General features: G+C 45.5%; 1 pseudogene; it reads left to right on the top strand.

The window, feature by feature from the left end:
* Window positions 1-709: 709 nt before the first annotated feature.
* LOC146188307 (uncharacterized) lies at window positions 710-13,778 on the top strand (annotated as a pseudogene).
* Window positions 13,779-13,839: the final 61 nt, after the last annotated feature.

The raw sequence follows: 13,839 nt of genomic DNA, 5'->3' as shown, positions 1-13,839 counted from the left end.
GCGACTACAGCTGCCCAGCGAAACGTTCACCAGTTACATTGAGGACATTGCTGATTTGTGTCACCGCGTTGACCTGACCATGACCGAGGCCGTTAAGATACGTCATGTCCTCACAGGAATTGATGACGGCGCTTTCAACATGCTTATCGCCAAAGGCCCATTATGGTCAAGGAAATCTACGACCTCTGTCAAAGCTACGACGAGCTCCGCAAAGAGCGTGTTTTGATTCGCCAGCCTCATGCATCACTCGCTGGAATAGCCGCGGAGAGGGAGTCATGTAGCCTCTCTGAAGACATCAAGGTTTTTGTACGTCAGGAGGCCGCGCGACAACTGTACCTGCAGCCATATATTAAGGCGTCGACACCAACTGGCCTTGTTCCGGAGCTTCGCCGTGCGATCCAGCAACATGTATCTGAAGTTGTTCCTAATCCCGCTCCTCAATCAACTCCAGTCGCACCCTCAATACCATTCCCCACGCCACTGAGCTATATTGATTTTTAAGCCTACTGTTGTATCCTTATTTCTTGTTTCAGTTTCGGTTCTTTCAGTGTACATATTGTCATCGTCATTCAATAAGATTCCCTATATAAGTGGCTTCACTGTGACGAATAAAGGAGGGATTTTGCATACTGCGCTTGCGTGGTCCCGTGTCATGCGTCTGGTCTGAATCAGACACCACATATTGGCGACGAGGATCAGTATCTGAGCCATGTCACTCAGGTGTTTCCCAGCACCGCCCCCTTTCTTGCCTGCACCCGGTGACCTGGCTGTGCCTTGGCAGCAGTGTAAACGCGTATTCCTGAATTTCTTGGAGGCCATTGGCGGCGATGAACTGAAGCCGAAGCGTTGCAAGGCAATTCTGATAAACTCGCTTGGGGTTGAAGACCAGCGAATATTCTACAGCATCCTTGCACAAGGAGCAGATGCGACTGCGGACGCCAAGGCCGAGGAAAAGGTGGATCAGGTCAAGGACGCGCTTGCTACTCTGGATACGCATTTCGCGAGCGCTACGAATGATTTGGTGGAGCGGCGCCGGTTTCGCCAAAGACAACTGCCTGATGAGACATTTCAAGCATTTACAAGCAGTCTTCGGGACCTTGCGTCTACTTGCAATTTTGGCAGTGCTACCGATAGCATGATTCGAGACCAATTACTGGAAGGCACTTCGTCACGAACAACCCATGAACGCATGTTTCATGAAGGGTCTTCGCTTACATTCCAGCATGCTGTTGACATCGGGAAGCAAATTGAGCAAACACAACAAGAGCTAGGGGAATTCGCGAATAGCACTGTGAACAAGATCAAGATGTGCAAAAAAAGTGAGACTCTGAGCAAGGAAGTTGCTACAGGTGCATATGGCTCGTCATCGCATATGGCTAACTCGACTGCATGTCCGGCGTGGAACAAGCGTTGCCACTCTTGTGGAAAAATTAGACACTTTTCAAGTATGTGCAGATCGAAGAAAATGAAATATGCCGTTCGAAAGCCCGAGAAGAGCAACGCCGTCACGGTACTTCAAATCGGTGACCGTAATGCGTCGGCGAAATATATTCGAGCCAACATTTCCATCGGGAAGATAAGATTGTCGTTGATTGTCGACACAGGCGCTACGGTTTCTTTGCTCAGTGAAGAGCACTACCATAAATATCTAGCCGACACGTACTCATTACGACCGCCGACTGCCAATTTGTGTAACTATTCCGGAGAACAAAAGAAGTTAAGCGGTTGCTTTCTTGCTGACGTATCTTACAAGGGAAACAGAGCCAGTGTGCTTTTTCATGTCACAACCAAGGGCACTTCGCTGCGGGGGCTTGATGCCGTTCGGAGCCTAGGAATCACTATCAACGGCTCAACCTTGAATTGCTGCCAGGTGACATGCCCTGATTCACTGCCTTCAGAATTTACGCACCAGTTTGTGCTCTTGTTCACGGAACAGTTAGGGCATGTGAAAGGCTTTGTTCACCATGTTAAATGCCGTTCATCTGTGAAACCAGTCGTTGCGAAACTCAGACGCCTGCCGCTCACTCTACGGCAACAGGTATCGGTAGAGATTCAACACCTGCTGGCCGAAGATATAATTGAACCTGTCGACTCATCGGAGTGGATTTCACCGATCGTCATCGTGAGGAAGAAGGACGGTTCAATTAGGTTGTGTGTGGACCTACGTGAAGTGAACAAGATAGTAATTGCCGATGCTTTTTCTCTTCCGCATACAGAGGAATTACTTCATGAACTAGCTGGAGGAACGTGCTTCTCAAAGCTCGACTTAGCGTCGGCATACCACCAGCTAGAACTGGCTCCGGAAAGTCGGGGACTAACCACATTTATCACACACGAAGGATTGTTTCGTTTTAAGAGAGTGTGTTTTTGCCTTGCATCTGCCCCTTCAGCCTTTCAGAGAATGATGCAGCATATTTTGAAAGATTGTAAAGGCGTACTTTGTTACATTGATGATGTGATTATGTGGGGAAAGACACGTGAGGAGCACCACAAGAATCTACACCAGGTGCTAAAAGGCATTGGTGATTCAGGTTTGAAGCTCAACCAGAAATGCACATTTGCTCTTTCAGAACTATCCTTTTTAGGGCATACGGTGAGCTCAAAAGGGCTCACACCATTGCAGTCTAAGGTTGACGCTATTGTGAAAGTGCCTGCTCCTCACGATGTTGCCACTTTGAGGTCATTTTTGGGTCTCGCTGGTTACTATGCTCGGTTTGTGCCGCGATTTGCTGATCTCGTCGAGCCGCTTAGAAGGCTCCTGCGGTCTGGTCAACAGTTCACGTTGGATGATGAGACTGAGCGTAGCTTCCAGCTTGTTAAGACAGCTTTGTCTTCAAGCCTAGTCATAGAAATGTTTAACCCAGACCTTGATGTAACTGTTACGACAGACGCTTCTGATAAGGGTCTGGGAGCTGTTCTTTAGCAACGCGATGGTGACAGCGTACGCACGGTGGGCTTCGCATCACGTGCCCTGACTCCTGCTGAGCGGAAGTACTCCGCTGGGGAACGTGAGGCCCTTGCTTGTCTCTTCGCGTGCGAGCGCTGGCACATCTACTTGTGGGGTAGAAAATTTTTGTTACGTACGGACCAACAGGCACTGGTGACGTTACTTTCAGCTGCCGGTACAGGACGCCGACCTTTGCGTATATCCAGATGGTAAGCTCGACTTTTGTATTATAACATCGACATAGAGTACCAAAAGGGATCGCAAAATGTCGTGGGCGATGCGCTTTCACGCCTACCTCTTGACTGTGATTCGCAGCAGACGATGCAGGAAGAAATTGTGGCCGTTGTACCAGAGTGCCTAACAAAGGAGCGGCTGCGGGTGGCCACTGCTGCAGACAGCACACTGCAACAGGTTGTTGTGCACGTGGTACATGGTTGGGCGCCTAGAAAAGTTTTGCAAGCAGAAGTAATGCCGTACTTTAACGTGCGGGAAGAGCTTTCTGTCGTCAATGGCCTTTTGATGCGCGGCGAGCAGGTAGTTGTTGCGAGTGAATTAACCTCGCTCCTTGTTGGTTTTGCCCACGGTCACCCAGGAATTGTAAGGACGAAGCAGAGACTAAGTGATCTTTTTTGGTGGCCGCGTTTGAATAGACAGGTAGAAGAAGCAATCCCTTTTTTCCATACCTGCCAGGCCGCGGACAAGTCCCCTAAACCGTCGTTTGCACTGCTGCAGCCGGTGACGTTTACAGCGCTACCATGGCAGAAGTTAGCAATGGATATAGTGGGACCGATTGGCTGGGCCCCTTCAAACTGTAGGTACATGATATCACTGATCGATTATCATTCTAAGTGGCCTGAGGTTGCCTTTTCATCTACAGTGACGTCACAGAGTGTGGTCAATTTTTTGCAGACTGTGTTCAGCCGAGAAGGCTATGCGGAAGAAATTGTCACAGATAATGGGCCTCAGTTTAGTTCGCAAGTGTTTGAAACATTCTTGAGAGAGAGGGGCATTGCGCATCGTTGTTCTTCTCTGTACTGTCCACAGGGAAACGGCGCGTTTGAACGTTTTAATCGCGTGCTGAAAGATTTCATGTAGGTTGCCCGATTGGAGCAACGGCCCCTCCAGGCTGCTGTGATTGACTATCTCGGCATATATAGGTCGACGCCGCATGCGACAACGGGTGCGTCACCAGCTAAGTTGCTCCACGGGCGCCAGCCAAGGACAAGACTCAATACAGTTTGTTCGCCGACAAGAGAGGGAGGCCATGCCGGTTCGAATAAAAATGTTCCTGCTAGGGTGAGGACGAAGCAGATGTATGCAAAACAGTATACGGACAGGAGGCGAGGTGCGAAAAGACCAGCCTTTAGAGTAGGGGACTTTGTTCGTGTACGCAAGACAGCAGACGGTGGGAAAGCGTCGGTAACCTACACCGGACCTTACACGATTGTCGGCAGAAAAGGCAAAAATACCTTTTTGATGAGCGACTGTCGTTGCTGGAACGCGTCTAAACTAGTTCGGGTTCCCTGCAATCAATCGCAGACAATAGAACAATGGGCATGGGAATTGCCTCATCACTGCTCGGGTACCGCTGGGCCTGAAAGCCGCGCAGACGCTGAACAGGGTGAATTGTTGCGATGCCGGAAACAAGGGCTGAAGTTAATGAATAAGTGGTTGCTTCTCTAGAGGATTCGGTGGAGCAACCTTTGCGTCGCAGCACTAGGGTACGCCGACCTGTAGAAAGATTTGGGTTTTCTTTACCTGAACAATAAGTGTTTAGTTCGTGTTATTTTGGTTGTTGCAAATTACTGTGTTGTATTTTTCAAGCGGGAGGCGATGTTGTATCCTTATTTCTTGTTTCAGTTTCGTTTCTTTCAGTGTACATATCGTCATTGTCATTTAATATGATTCCCTATATAAGTGGCTTCACTGAGACGAATAAAGGAGGGTTTATGCATACTGCGCTTGCGTGGTCCCGTGTCATGCGTCTGTTCTGAATCAGACACCACACCTACCTTTCTATCTTTCCTGTGTAGGTCATCAATCATTATTTGCAGTTCATCCCCCGAGTTTCTTAACAAGACAATGTCATTAGCAAATCGCAGATTACTGAGGTATTCTCCATCTACCCTTATCCCTAACTGCTCCCATTCCAAGTCTCTGAATACATCCTCTAAGCAAGCTGTGAATAGTACTGAGGAGATTGTGTCTCCTTGCCTAACACCTTTCTTTATGAGAATTTTGTTACTTTCTTTATGCAGAACTATGGTTGCTGTGCAGCCACTATATATATCTTCCAGCACATTCACGTATTGATCGTCTACCCCCTGTTTTCGCAATGCCTGCATCACCGCCGAAATTTCAACTGAGTCAAATGCTTTTTCATAATCAATGAATGCTATGTATAAAGGCTGGTTATATTCCGAGCATTTTTGTATCACTTGGTGGATGGTATAGATATGATCGATAGTAGAGTATCGTTTCCGAAAACCTGCTTGATCCTTTGCTTGGTTGCAGTCTAAGATCGTCCTTATTCAATTAGCGATTACCTTGGTAAATACCTTATACGTAACAGACAGTAAGCTGATTGGCTTGTAAATTTTAAGGTCCTTAGAGTCCCCTTTCTTATGAATGAGGATACTGTTTGCATTCTTCCATGGTTCCGGTACCGTCGATGACACCAAGCACTGCGAATACAGGGTGGCCAGTTTTTCTAGCACGATATATCCCCTCCCCCAAGTCCTTTCACAAATCTGTAGTTATCTAATCCTCTCCAGCTGATTTCCCCTTTTTCATAGTTTCTAATGCTTTCGTGACCTCGTCCTTCGTCACTGGTGGAACGTCTGACTGTTTTTCCCTTCCGCCAATCTCATTACGGTCCTGACTACTTTGGCTACTGTAGAGATCTGTATAGAACTGCTCGGCTACTTTGACTACCTTGTCCATATTCGTGATGACGTTGCACACCTTGTCCCTTATCGCATACATCTGGTTTTTGCCTATGCCCAATTTCTTCTTTACCGCTTTAAGGCTTCCCTCGTTCTTTACAGCAAGCTCAATTTTTTCCATGGTATACTTCCTTATATCGGCCACCTTACGCTTATACATTAGCTTTGATATCTCGACCAGTTCTATCGGGTCTGTTGGATTGGAAGCTTTCATACTCTGGCGTTTCTTAATGAAATCTTTCGTCTCCTTAGACAGCTTACCGGTATCCTCTCTAACTATCCTACCGCCTACTTCTACAGCGCACTCAGTAATGATATCTCTGAAATTATTACTAATTGCTTCTAGGGTAATGTCGCCATCCTCGGTTAGAGCAGAATATCTATTCTCTAGCAAGATCCTGAACTCTTCTGCCCTCCCCCTCACCGCTAATTTATTGATGGGTTTCTTTCTTACTAATCTGTTGCGTTCCTTCTTTAGATTTAGGTTAATTCTGGACTTCACCATCCTGTGGTCACTGCATCGCACTTTCCCGATTACGTTGACATCTTGCATAATGGCGGGGGTTAAACACAGTATGAAGTCAATTTCATTTTTAGTCTCCCCGTTAGGACTTTTCCATGTCGATTTCCGGTTCTTTCGTTTGCTGAAGAAGGTATTCATGATTTTTAAGTTATTGCGCTCTGCAAACTCAACAAGCACCTCCCCCCTGCTATTCCTAGAGCTAATGCCATAGTCACCTATTACCTGGTCTCCTGCTGCTTTTTTCCTACCTTGGCATTCAAGTCGCCCATTAGTACAGTATACTGCGTCTTTACTTTTCGCATTGCCGATTCTACATCTTCGTAGAAGCTTTCAATTGCCTGGTCATCATAACTACATGTGGGTGCATAGGCCTGTACAACCTTCAGTTTATACCGCTTATTAAGCCTAATTACGATGCCTGCCACCCTCTCATTTATGCAATAGAATTCATCTATATTGCCCGCTATATACTTATCGACAAGGAAACCTACTCCTAGTTCTCGCCTCTCCGGTAAACTTCGATAACGCAGTACATGTCTATCTTTCAGTACAGTATATGCCTCATTCGCCCTCCTGACCTCACCGAGCCATATGACATCGCATTTCATACCCTCTAGTTCCTGTAACAGCACTGCTAAACTAGCTTCACTATCTAGGGTTCTAGCGTTAAACGTTGCCTGGGTCAGTTTCGAATGGCGGTCTGTCCAGTGGAGCCAGAAGTTCTTAGCACCCCCTGCTGCGTCACAGGTCTGACCGCCGCCGTTGTCAGCTGTTCCGCATGCCGCTGATGACTGAGGGCCGGGGTTTTATGGAGCTTATCATAGGAGATTGCGGCCAATTACTGCACCAGGGTGACCAACTCTGTTCTGGTGAGGGAGTGCGTTTCCGGAGGTGTTCACCGGCATCAGGTCGCACCCCAAACCTGTTTATGCAATTCTATCGACACGCGGACTTTTTTTTCTTTGACCCGGTGGAGAATTGCGTTGCACCGGGATTTGAGCCCCGGTCATCTTGCATGCGAGGCGGATGTTCTACCGCTACACCACCGCTGCACTGCACAACAACTATACAATAATACTTAATTAATTACTGGAATTGTGGAGTAGCTGCTGACCCTCAATTTTGCTAATATTGTAAGATCAAATAAAAATATTGCATATGCGTTTATGCATTCAAGCACCGCTGTGCCAGTTGCGAATTATGAACTTGGACATTTAAAGCACGCTACTTACTTGGAATCACCCATTCTTCCATCTTGCGTCATGCCTATCGGGTATAAATAATTTATAAAAACTAAGGTTGAGGACATGCATACCGTACGTATTTCATTGCGACGATTTTGATAAGAATGTTCTTAAAATTAAGATAACCATCTACATTAATTTATTATTTGGAAAAAAAATTGCTACATTTGATTTCTATCACTGCAGAGTTACTGTATTTATTGTAGGGTGTGGCTTCGGGTTGGGTTATTATTAGGTATAGAGGAGAGGTGCTGGCCCTGCGGAAGGTAAATGCGGCTGATGGTGAAGATGATATAAGAATAGAATATTGGCTGCAGTATAGTCGTATCAAACAATATGATTAGAATTTTCGCTATTGTTCTTCAAAATGAACTCATCTTCAAATGAACTTACGTTGCTACTAGTATAATTACACTTTCACGTGTGGCTCTTCTTAAAATCTGCAGAACGCAAATCCCTTGAATGTTCCTTGAAGTTATAAATAGCTCTCTTATAGAATACCGTGTAAGTTTATGTGGTTTGAGGAAAATGGTTTTACATTGTTCTTCCGGTGAAACGTAATAATAAACAGGAATGCTGTAATTGGTCATATATAGAGACAGAAATCGGCTTAGGCAAATTATTTTTGTCGTGCCTGAGTGAGAGACATTCATTATTTCTGAAAAAGTATAAGTATTTGCTTGCATCTTAACATTTTGGAAGAGACTCATAAAATGCCAAACATTCTGTTTATAAAAAAAATATGTATAAGCCGGGTGAAATCACAAATCTTGGTGCATCTAATAATTAAAAATGTTTTTCAAAGTGCTAATAATACCGCAATGTTATTTTACTGGCTCCGCCATGTGGCAAGCTCGGGAGACTGGCACGCGCTCGTCTCTCCGCTCATGGTACTTGCTCACCAGTCGGTTAGCTAGCCGTGCCTTCTTTTGCCGGTGATTTTGCTTAGTTGTAAGTAAACCTGCTTAACCAGTTCCACTGGCTTCTGCCACAATAATATTAATAGATACATCTCTCGTGTCATGGCAGGTGAATGCTTTATGAAGAGATCGTAGCGACGCTTCTTCACGGTGAAGCTGCGGCCACCCGAGGTCTCACTTTGGCTGTCGTAGTATTTATTTCGCAATACAACTGCACTTTTCACTCCTATATGAATTCAAAGTACTCCCATTTGGATTGTGGTCTGCCCAGCTACATTCCAACAGATGATGGACACCGCCCTCACTGGCCTCAAGTGGCAGATCGGTCTTGCACATTTGGACGACGTCGTCGTTTTGTAGCGAAAGCAATACTACGACAGCCAAAGCAAGCCCTCGGATGGCCGCAGCTTCACTGTGAAGAAGCGTCGCTACGATCTTTTCAGAAACACTTGAACAACACTTCCAACGCCTTCGAGCTGTTCTGGAAGCCCTCCGTTTTGCTGACCTCACGCTGAAGCTCCAGAAATGCCACTTCGGGTATACAGAACTCAAGTTTCTTGGTCATGTTGTGAGCGCTGACAGTGTGCGCCAGAATCCCGATAAATCTACTGCCGTCGCCTTGTTTCCCATTCCAGCTAACAAGAAAGCCGTCCAGAGCTTTATGGGTCCGTGCACGTTATACTGGAGATTCATAGCGGAGGCAATTAATAACCGAGCAATGCTGCCTCTATGCTCCCGCCTTTTTGCTACAGAAGGGAGAGAGCTGGTCGAGTTCTTATTCGTTTTTTCATATTCCATCTATAGTTAGATTTTCATTTCGAGACAGGAACTCAGATATTGCTAGCGTGCACAGGACAACCACGAGATCTTTTTGCGAAACCGCTCTAGACCGGCAGCTGTGAAAAATAGTCATTATTCGGATTGTTTCAGAGCGTAAAGAATCGATCAAAAGGAATGCTCCGAGATAGTCGAAACCAAAGTGTATTACTCGTGTCTTGAAAACCTGAAAGGCGAGTACATTACAAATATTCGGCCACTACGTCTAAACGCCCACCTCAACGAGTGGTGCACAGTGCACAGAAACGAGATGGCCTCTCTGCTTGTATCTATGTCCCAGAAAATTATGAACTTCTTTCAACTGGATTAACCCTGAATTTAGCACATAATAAAAAATAGTGCTGAACTTACTTTCCTCCATGCTTGGTCAAGATCTTAGAATAAGCGAGGGTTCTCGCCGTTTAGCTTAGGGTTGTGCCAATCGAAGCACCAAAATACGCTCGTCCTCTACTTCTTCGACAGCAGGCGTGCAATTTTTAGTAGCCTGAACATTAGGTAATCGGTAATACCGGCATCCTACTCACCCGTTTAATTGTTTATACATTATTCTTTTGCAGGAGAAAATGTCTATTTTAAGAACAGATGTCTGAAAATGCGATTTGAGTTAAATGAGCACAAAAAGTTATGCCAATGTTGTAAGCCTATTGCAAAACTGACAACCGGACTCACTGCTATGCCGTGCTCTTTGCTAAGGGTACTTTATTATGTCCTTAACTTTCAACTATCTTTGGACTCTAAAGGGAGGTTTACCTGTGTTATTTCTTGAAATGCATAAAATATGAGGATGAGTGTCTTCACGAAGTAGCACGCGGCGAACACAAATTCCATCTCAACCACTTCATTTCAACTACGAGCATTAACACCACTTGCGCAATGGTTCTATAAGTGCTTTAGATGAAAAGTGATGAAATGCACAGTTTTCGTATCACAGCGTGGGCCGGTCCCAGGGTTGTGCATAATCGAATAATTGTATTCGTCTACAAGTAATTAAATAACCGTTTGTGTAATTTTGCACTTTAGTGATGACTTTTGAGATAGTAATGTTTGGGGTAATTCACGTACATTTTTACAACTGATTAGGACTAATCAATTACTTTATAAAACGCTACTGAAGCGAAGCGTCCGTGTCCATGCGATTGCGTCGAATTCGGCTCAACGCCGGTGTACATGACTGCCTCGGGATGCTGCGATCTTTGCGGAGCTCATTCCTGTAGCCAGCGTACTTGTTGCGCCGCCATCACCACCGCCGGGTGCAACCTGTGTACGCGACGTTCACGGTGTACTGGCGTAAGATTCTGATGCTTTTTGCAATACATCGGGGCTATCTAATCCGTTGTATATAAAAAAATTATATTTCTTGACTTTAAACTTGGCTATCTGGCAGCTGTATTATAAATCTACAGAAAATAGTTATTAATATTCCTGTGAGATCTTTGTGGCGCTTTGACTTTCTCAGCTGTGAATAAGCAGCTCCATCTTCATCCTTCTCGACTGCGGACGCCCATTTTCATCATTTAGAGATAGTATTCGTTCCCTTGCGCAACTCAGGTTCACGTTGTGAGACAACCTTGTCCGCCGAGCCCGACTTTATATACACAAACGAAGCGCCAAGCAGGATTTTCTTTTAGGATTTTCTCAACATTCGGGGGATTGTTTGTAAAGGTTAGCATCCGATTGCAGTGATGTGTTGGCTGGGATTCCTCAATGACGTCACTGCAATTAGTTCCTCCCTTTTATTAGCCTCGATGATGATAGAGGATGGGAAACGCTCTTTCCCTAAAACCACTCTTATACGATTAGTGTTTACATGAAAACTCTCCGATCTTGAGCAAAGTCTTGAATCTGATGGTCTGGGACTAGGGAATTGAAATATTACAGTGGCTTATGTGGGAACTGCAGAAATGAAGGTATTGGTGACAGTCCGTGGCTTTTATAAACTTTACTGATTAACTTCCATTCAGCTAGATTTAAGACATCAAGGGAGTTATTTTATTCAGTTGAGTAATTGTGTATAAAAGTTGTTTGGCTGTATTTTATTGAATGAGGTGATAATAGGAATGAGTTCTTCCTCGGTGTCTGCCGAAGCTACGAATATGTTATCTAGGAACGTTTGTACAAAGCTTGATGTTTGCTTATGAGGAGACAGTGTGTTTATGAATATGGTTACGGAAGAGGAAGAAGCGGACAGTGATGCGGGCAGGAACGCTTGTGCAGGACCTGTCTGGTTCATTAAATCATTTCACGGTCCTCGGCCATCTCTCTGTTCTCTGTGTTCATTGGCTTGCCGCCCTGTGACAACATGTTGGCGTAATTTACGCCATTGTTTGTGCATATTGCTGTACCACTTGTTTGATGATAATATGAGTTTTTGAATTCCACCAGAATGGCGAATAGCCAGACGGCAGTTGGACTAGGGCAATTCGGAGATTCTCGTTCTTTATAAGATCCGATGTGGAGGAGGAGGAAACAACTTTATTCAACGTATTACTAAGCGTCAAGAATATCCTGGGCCAGGGTCTCCAAAGCCAAGTTATCATTCAGCTGGCAAGATGCCAACAAAACCCTCCACGTTGGGGAAGGAGGGTGCGGAAAGTGGGGTAATTCTATTGCGAAAGAGCATGAAAACAGGCAATGTTCAAAGTTTGCATAGTGTTCAGAACAATTTGGTCATGCGGAGGAATGTCTGAATCGGTATAGAAACGATCTGGCAGGAATAAGCCGTGTATTTAGTTGCATGCGTCTAAGAATGTGTATTGCAAGGTAGTGAGTGATTTATCAGAAAGAGGAAATGCACGAAGAGTTTCTCTAATGTCATAGTGAATGTTTATTTTTTGTGTAGTGAAGATTAGTGTCCCACGTGGGTGGATAAGGCCAGGGAATCCCAGCCGCCGGTCTTGAAGTTCGCGGGCGAGGCGATGCACTACCTTATTGCCTGGGATACCAGCGCAACCAGTAATCTATCTCCGTGTCACAGTGTTGGGAAGCAGTTTGGTGAGAGCTCTGTGTAGATAACCCTGCAGTTTTTCAGGAATGCAACCCGTATGAATGGCGCGTACAGCCTGTGTTGAATCAGTGTATATGGTATATCCTGAAAGGTTAGGGGGTGCTTGTGCGAGGTCTTGAATACTAGCGACTATTGGCAGGGTCTCGAGAGTCGCTGAAGAAGGAGGATCTATGTAAGGACCGAGGGCATGCGTCACTAAGTACCTACAGCTCAAATTGAGTAAGCAGCCACTCCGGCGTCCAGGGAACTAGGAAGTCTTCACATATGAATTTTTATTGCATAATTCGTTTAGGGTAATGAATAATATTGCGTATTTAATATGCTGTTGTATGGAAAAACCTTCTAAAGAACATGAGCGGGTCATGTGAGCGGGTCGCATCAATGGCAAACAACTGATGCGCCAAAAACCAGAGGCATTTGCCAAGTCTTTCATGGTGCATTCCCTAACAGAGAAACCTCTCTGCTATCGTCGTTGCAAAAATGTATAAAACACTGCGTCGGCGAAAGGCACAAAGAAAAAAACAGCAAATGGAGATCTTCTGATAGAGATAACAACAACAGGCCAGAGCACTAAACCTCAATCCCTGCAAACTCTTGGAGAAATGAGCCTGAAAGTGACTCGTAACCGCACCCTCATCTACACCAAAGGCGTCCTCTCTAAGATAGAATTGCTACAAAGCACTGACAAAGAATTAGCACTCGCCAATCAAGCTGTAATACCAGCCCATCGATTAACCATCGAAGAAAGAACACGGAAATCAAAATGAAACACATCTTACTTAAATTCAACAGTGCAACTCTGCCAGATTGTACACATGCCGCCTATCATACTGCGAATCCTCCCTACATTCCAAACCTACGATGGTGTTTCAAGTGCTAGAGGTTTGGGCAAAGCTCAGTGGCTTGTTGTGGCAAACCCTCTTGTATCACTTGTGGAGATAACACACTCAAAATAGACGTGAGCGCACGGCCAACTGGGTCAACTGCAGCGGTCCAAATGGCACGTACTCGAGGTCTTGTCACGTCGTGTAAACTGCAGACATAATAACATTGAAAGCTACAGAAGACTTATCATACACGCAGGCACGAAAGCGACTCTCCTTACAGCAGAAGGGTGTAACTATGAACTGGTAACGCTGGTTCGCCACGAACTTCATTTTCAGTCGGCACAAGTGTCGACCCGCTGGAGCTGGTGTCACAGCTCCAAAGGCCTAATGCTTTCGCGAGACGAGCACGCGATCAAAACCGGAGGCGGCCTGCAATTTTCGCCTTCGGTGGCGGCCTCTTCGGTGGGAGGCAACCTGAACGGCACTGCTGAACTGGACTGTCCCCCAACCGACAAAGAAAGAAGCACCTGAGCCAGTTAAATCCGCCGTTTCAGCGGAGCCTTCTGCAGCCGTGCTAATAAGAAAAGCACAC

This window comes from Amblyomma maculatum, chromosome 5 (genome assembly GCF_055883805.1).
Source record: "Amblyomma maculatum isolate TAMU_Amacu chromosome 5, ASM5588380v1, whole genome shotgun sequence".
NCBI lineage: Eukaryota > Metazoa > Arthropoda > Arachnida > Ixodida > Ixodidae > Amblyomma > Amblyomma maculatum.
Note: the sequence above shows the minus strand (reverse complement) of the source record. Positions and strands in the feature narration are given on the sequence as shown.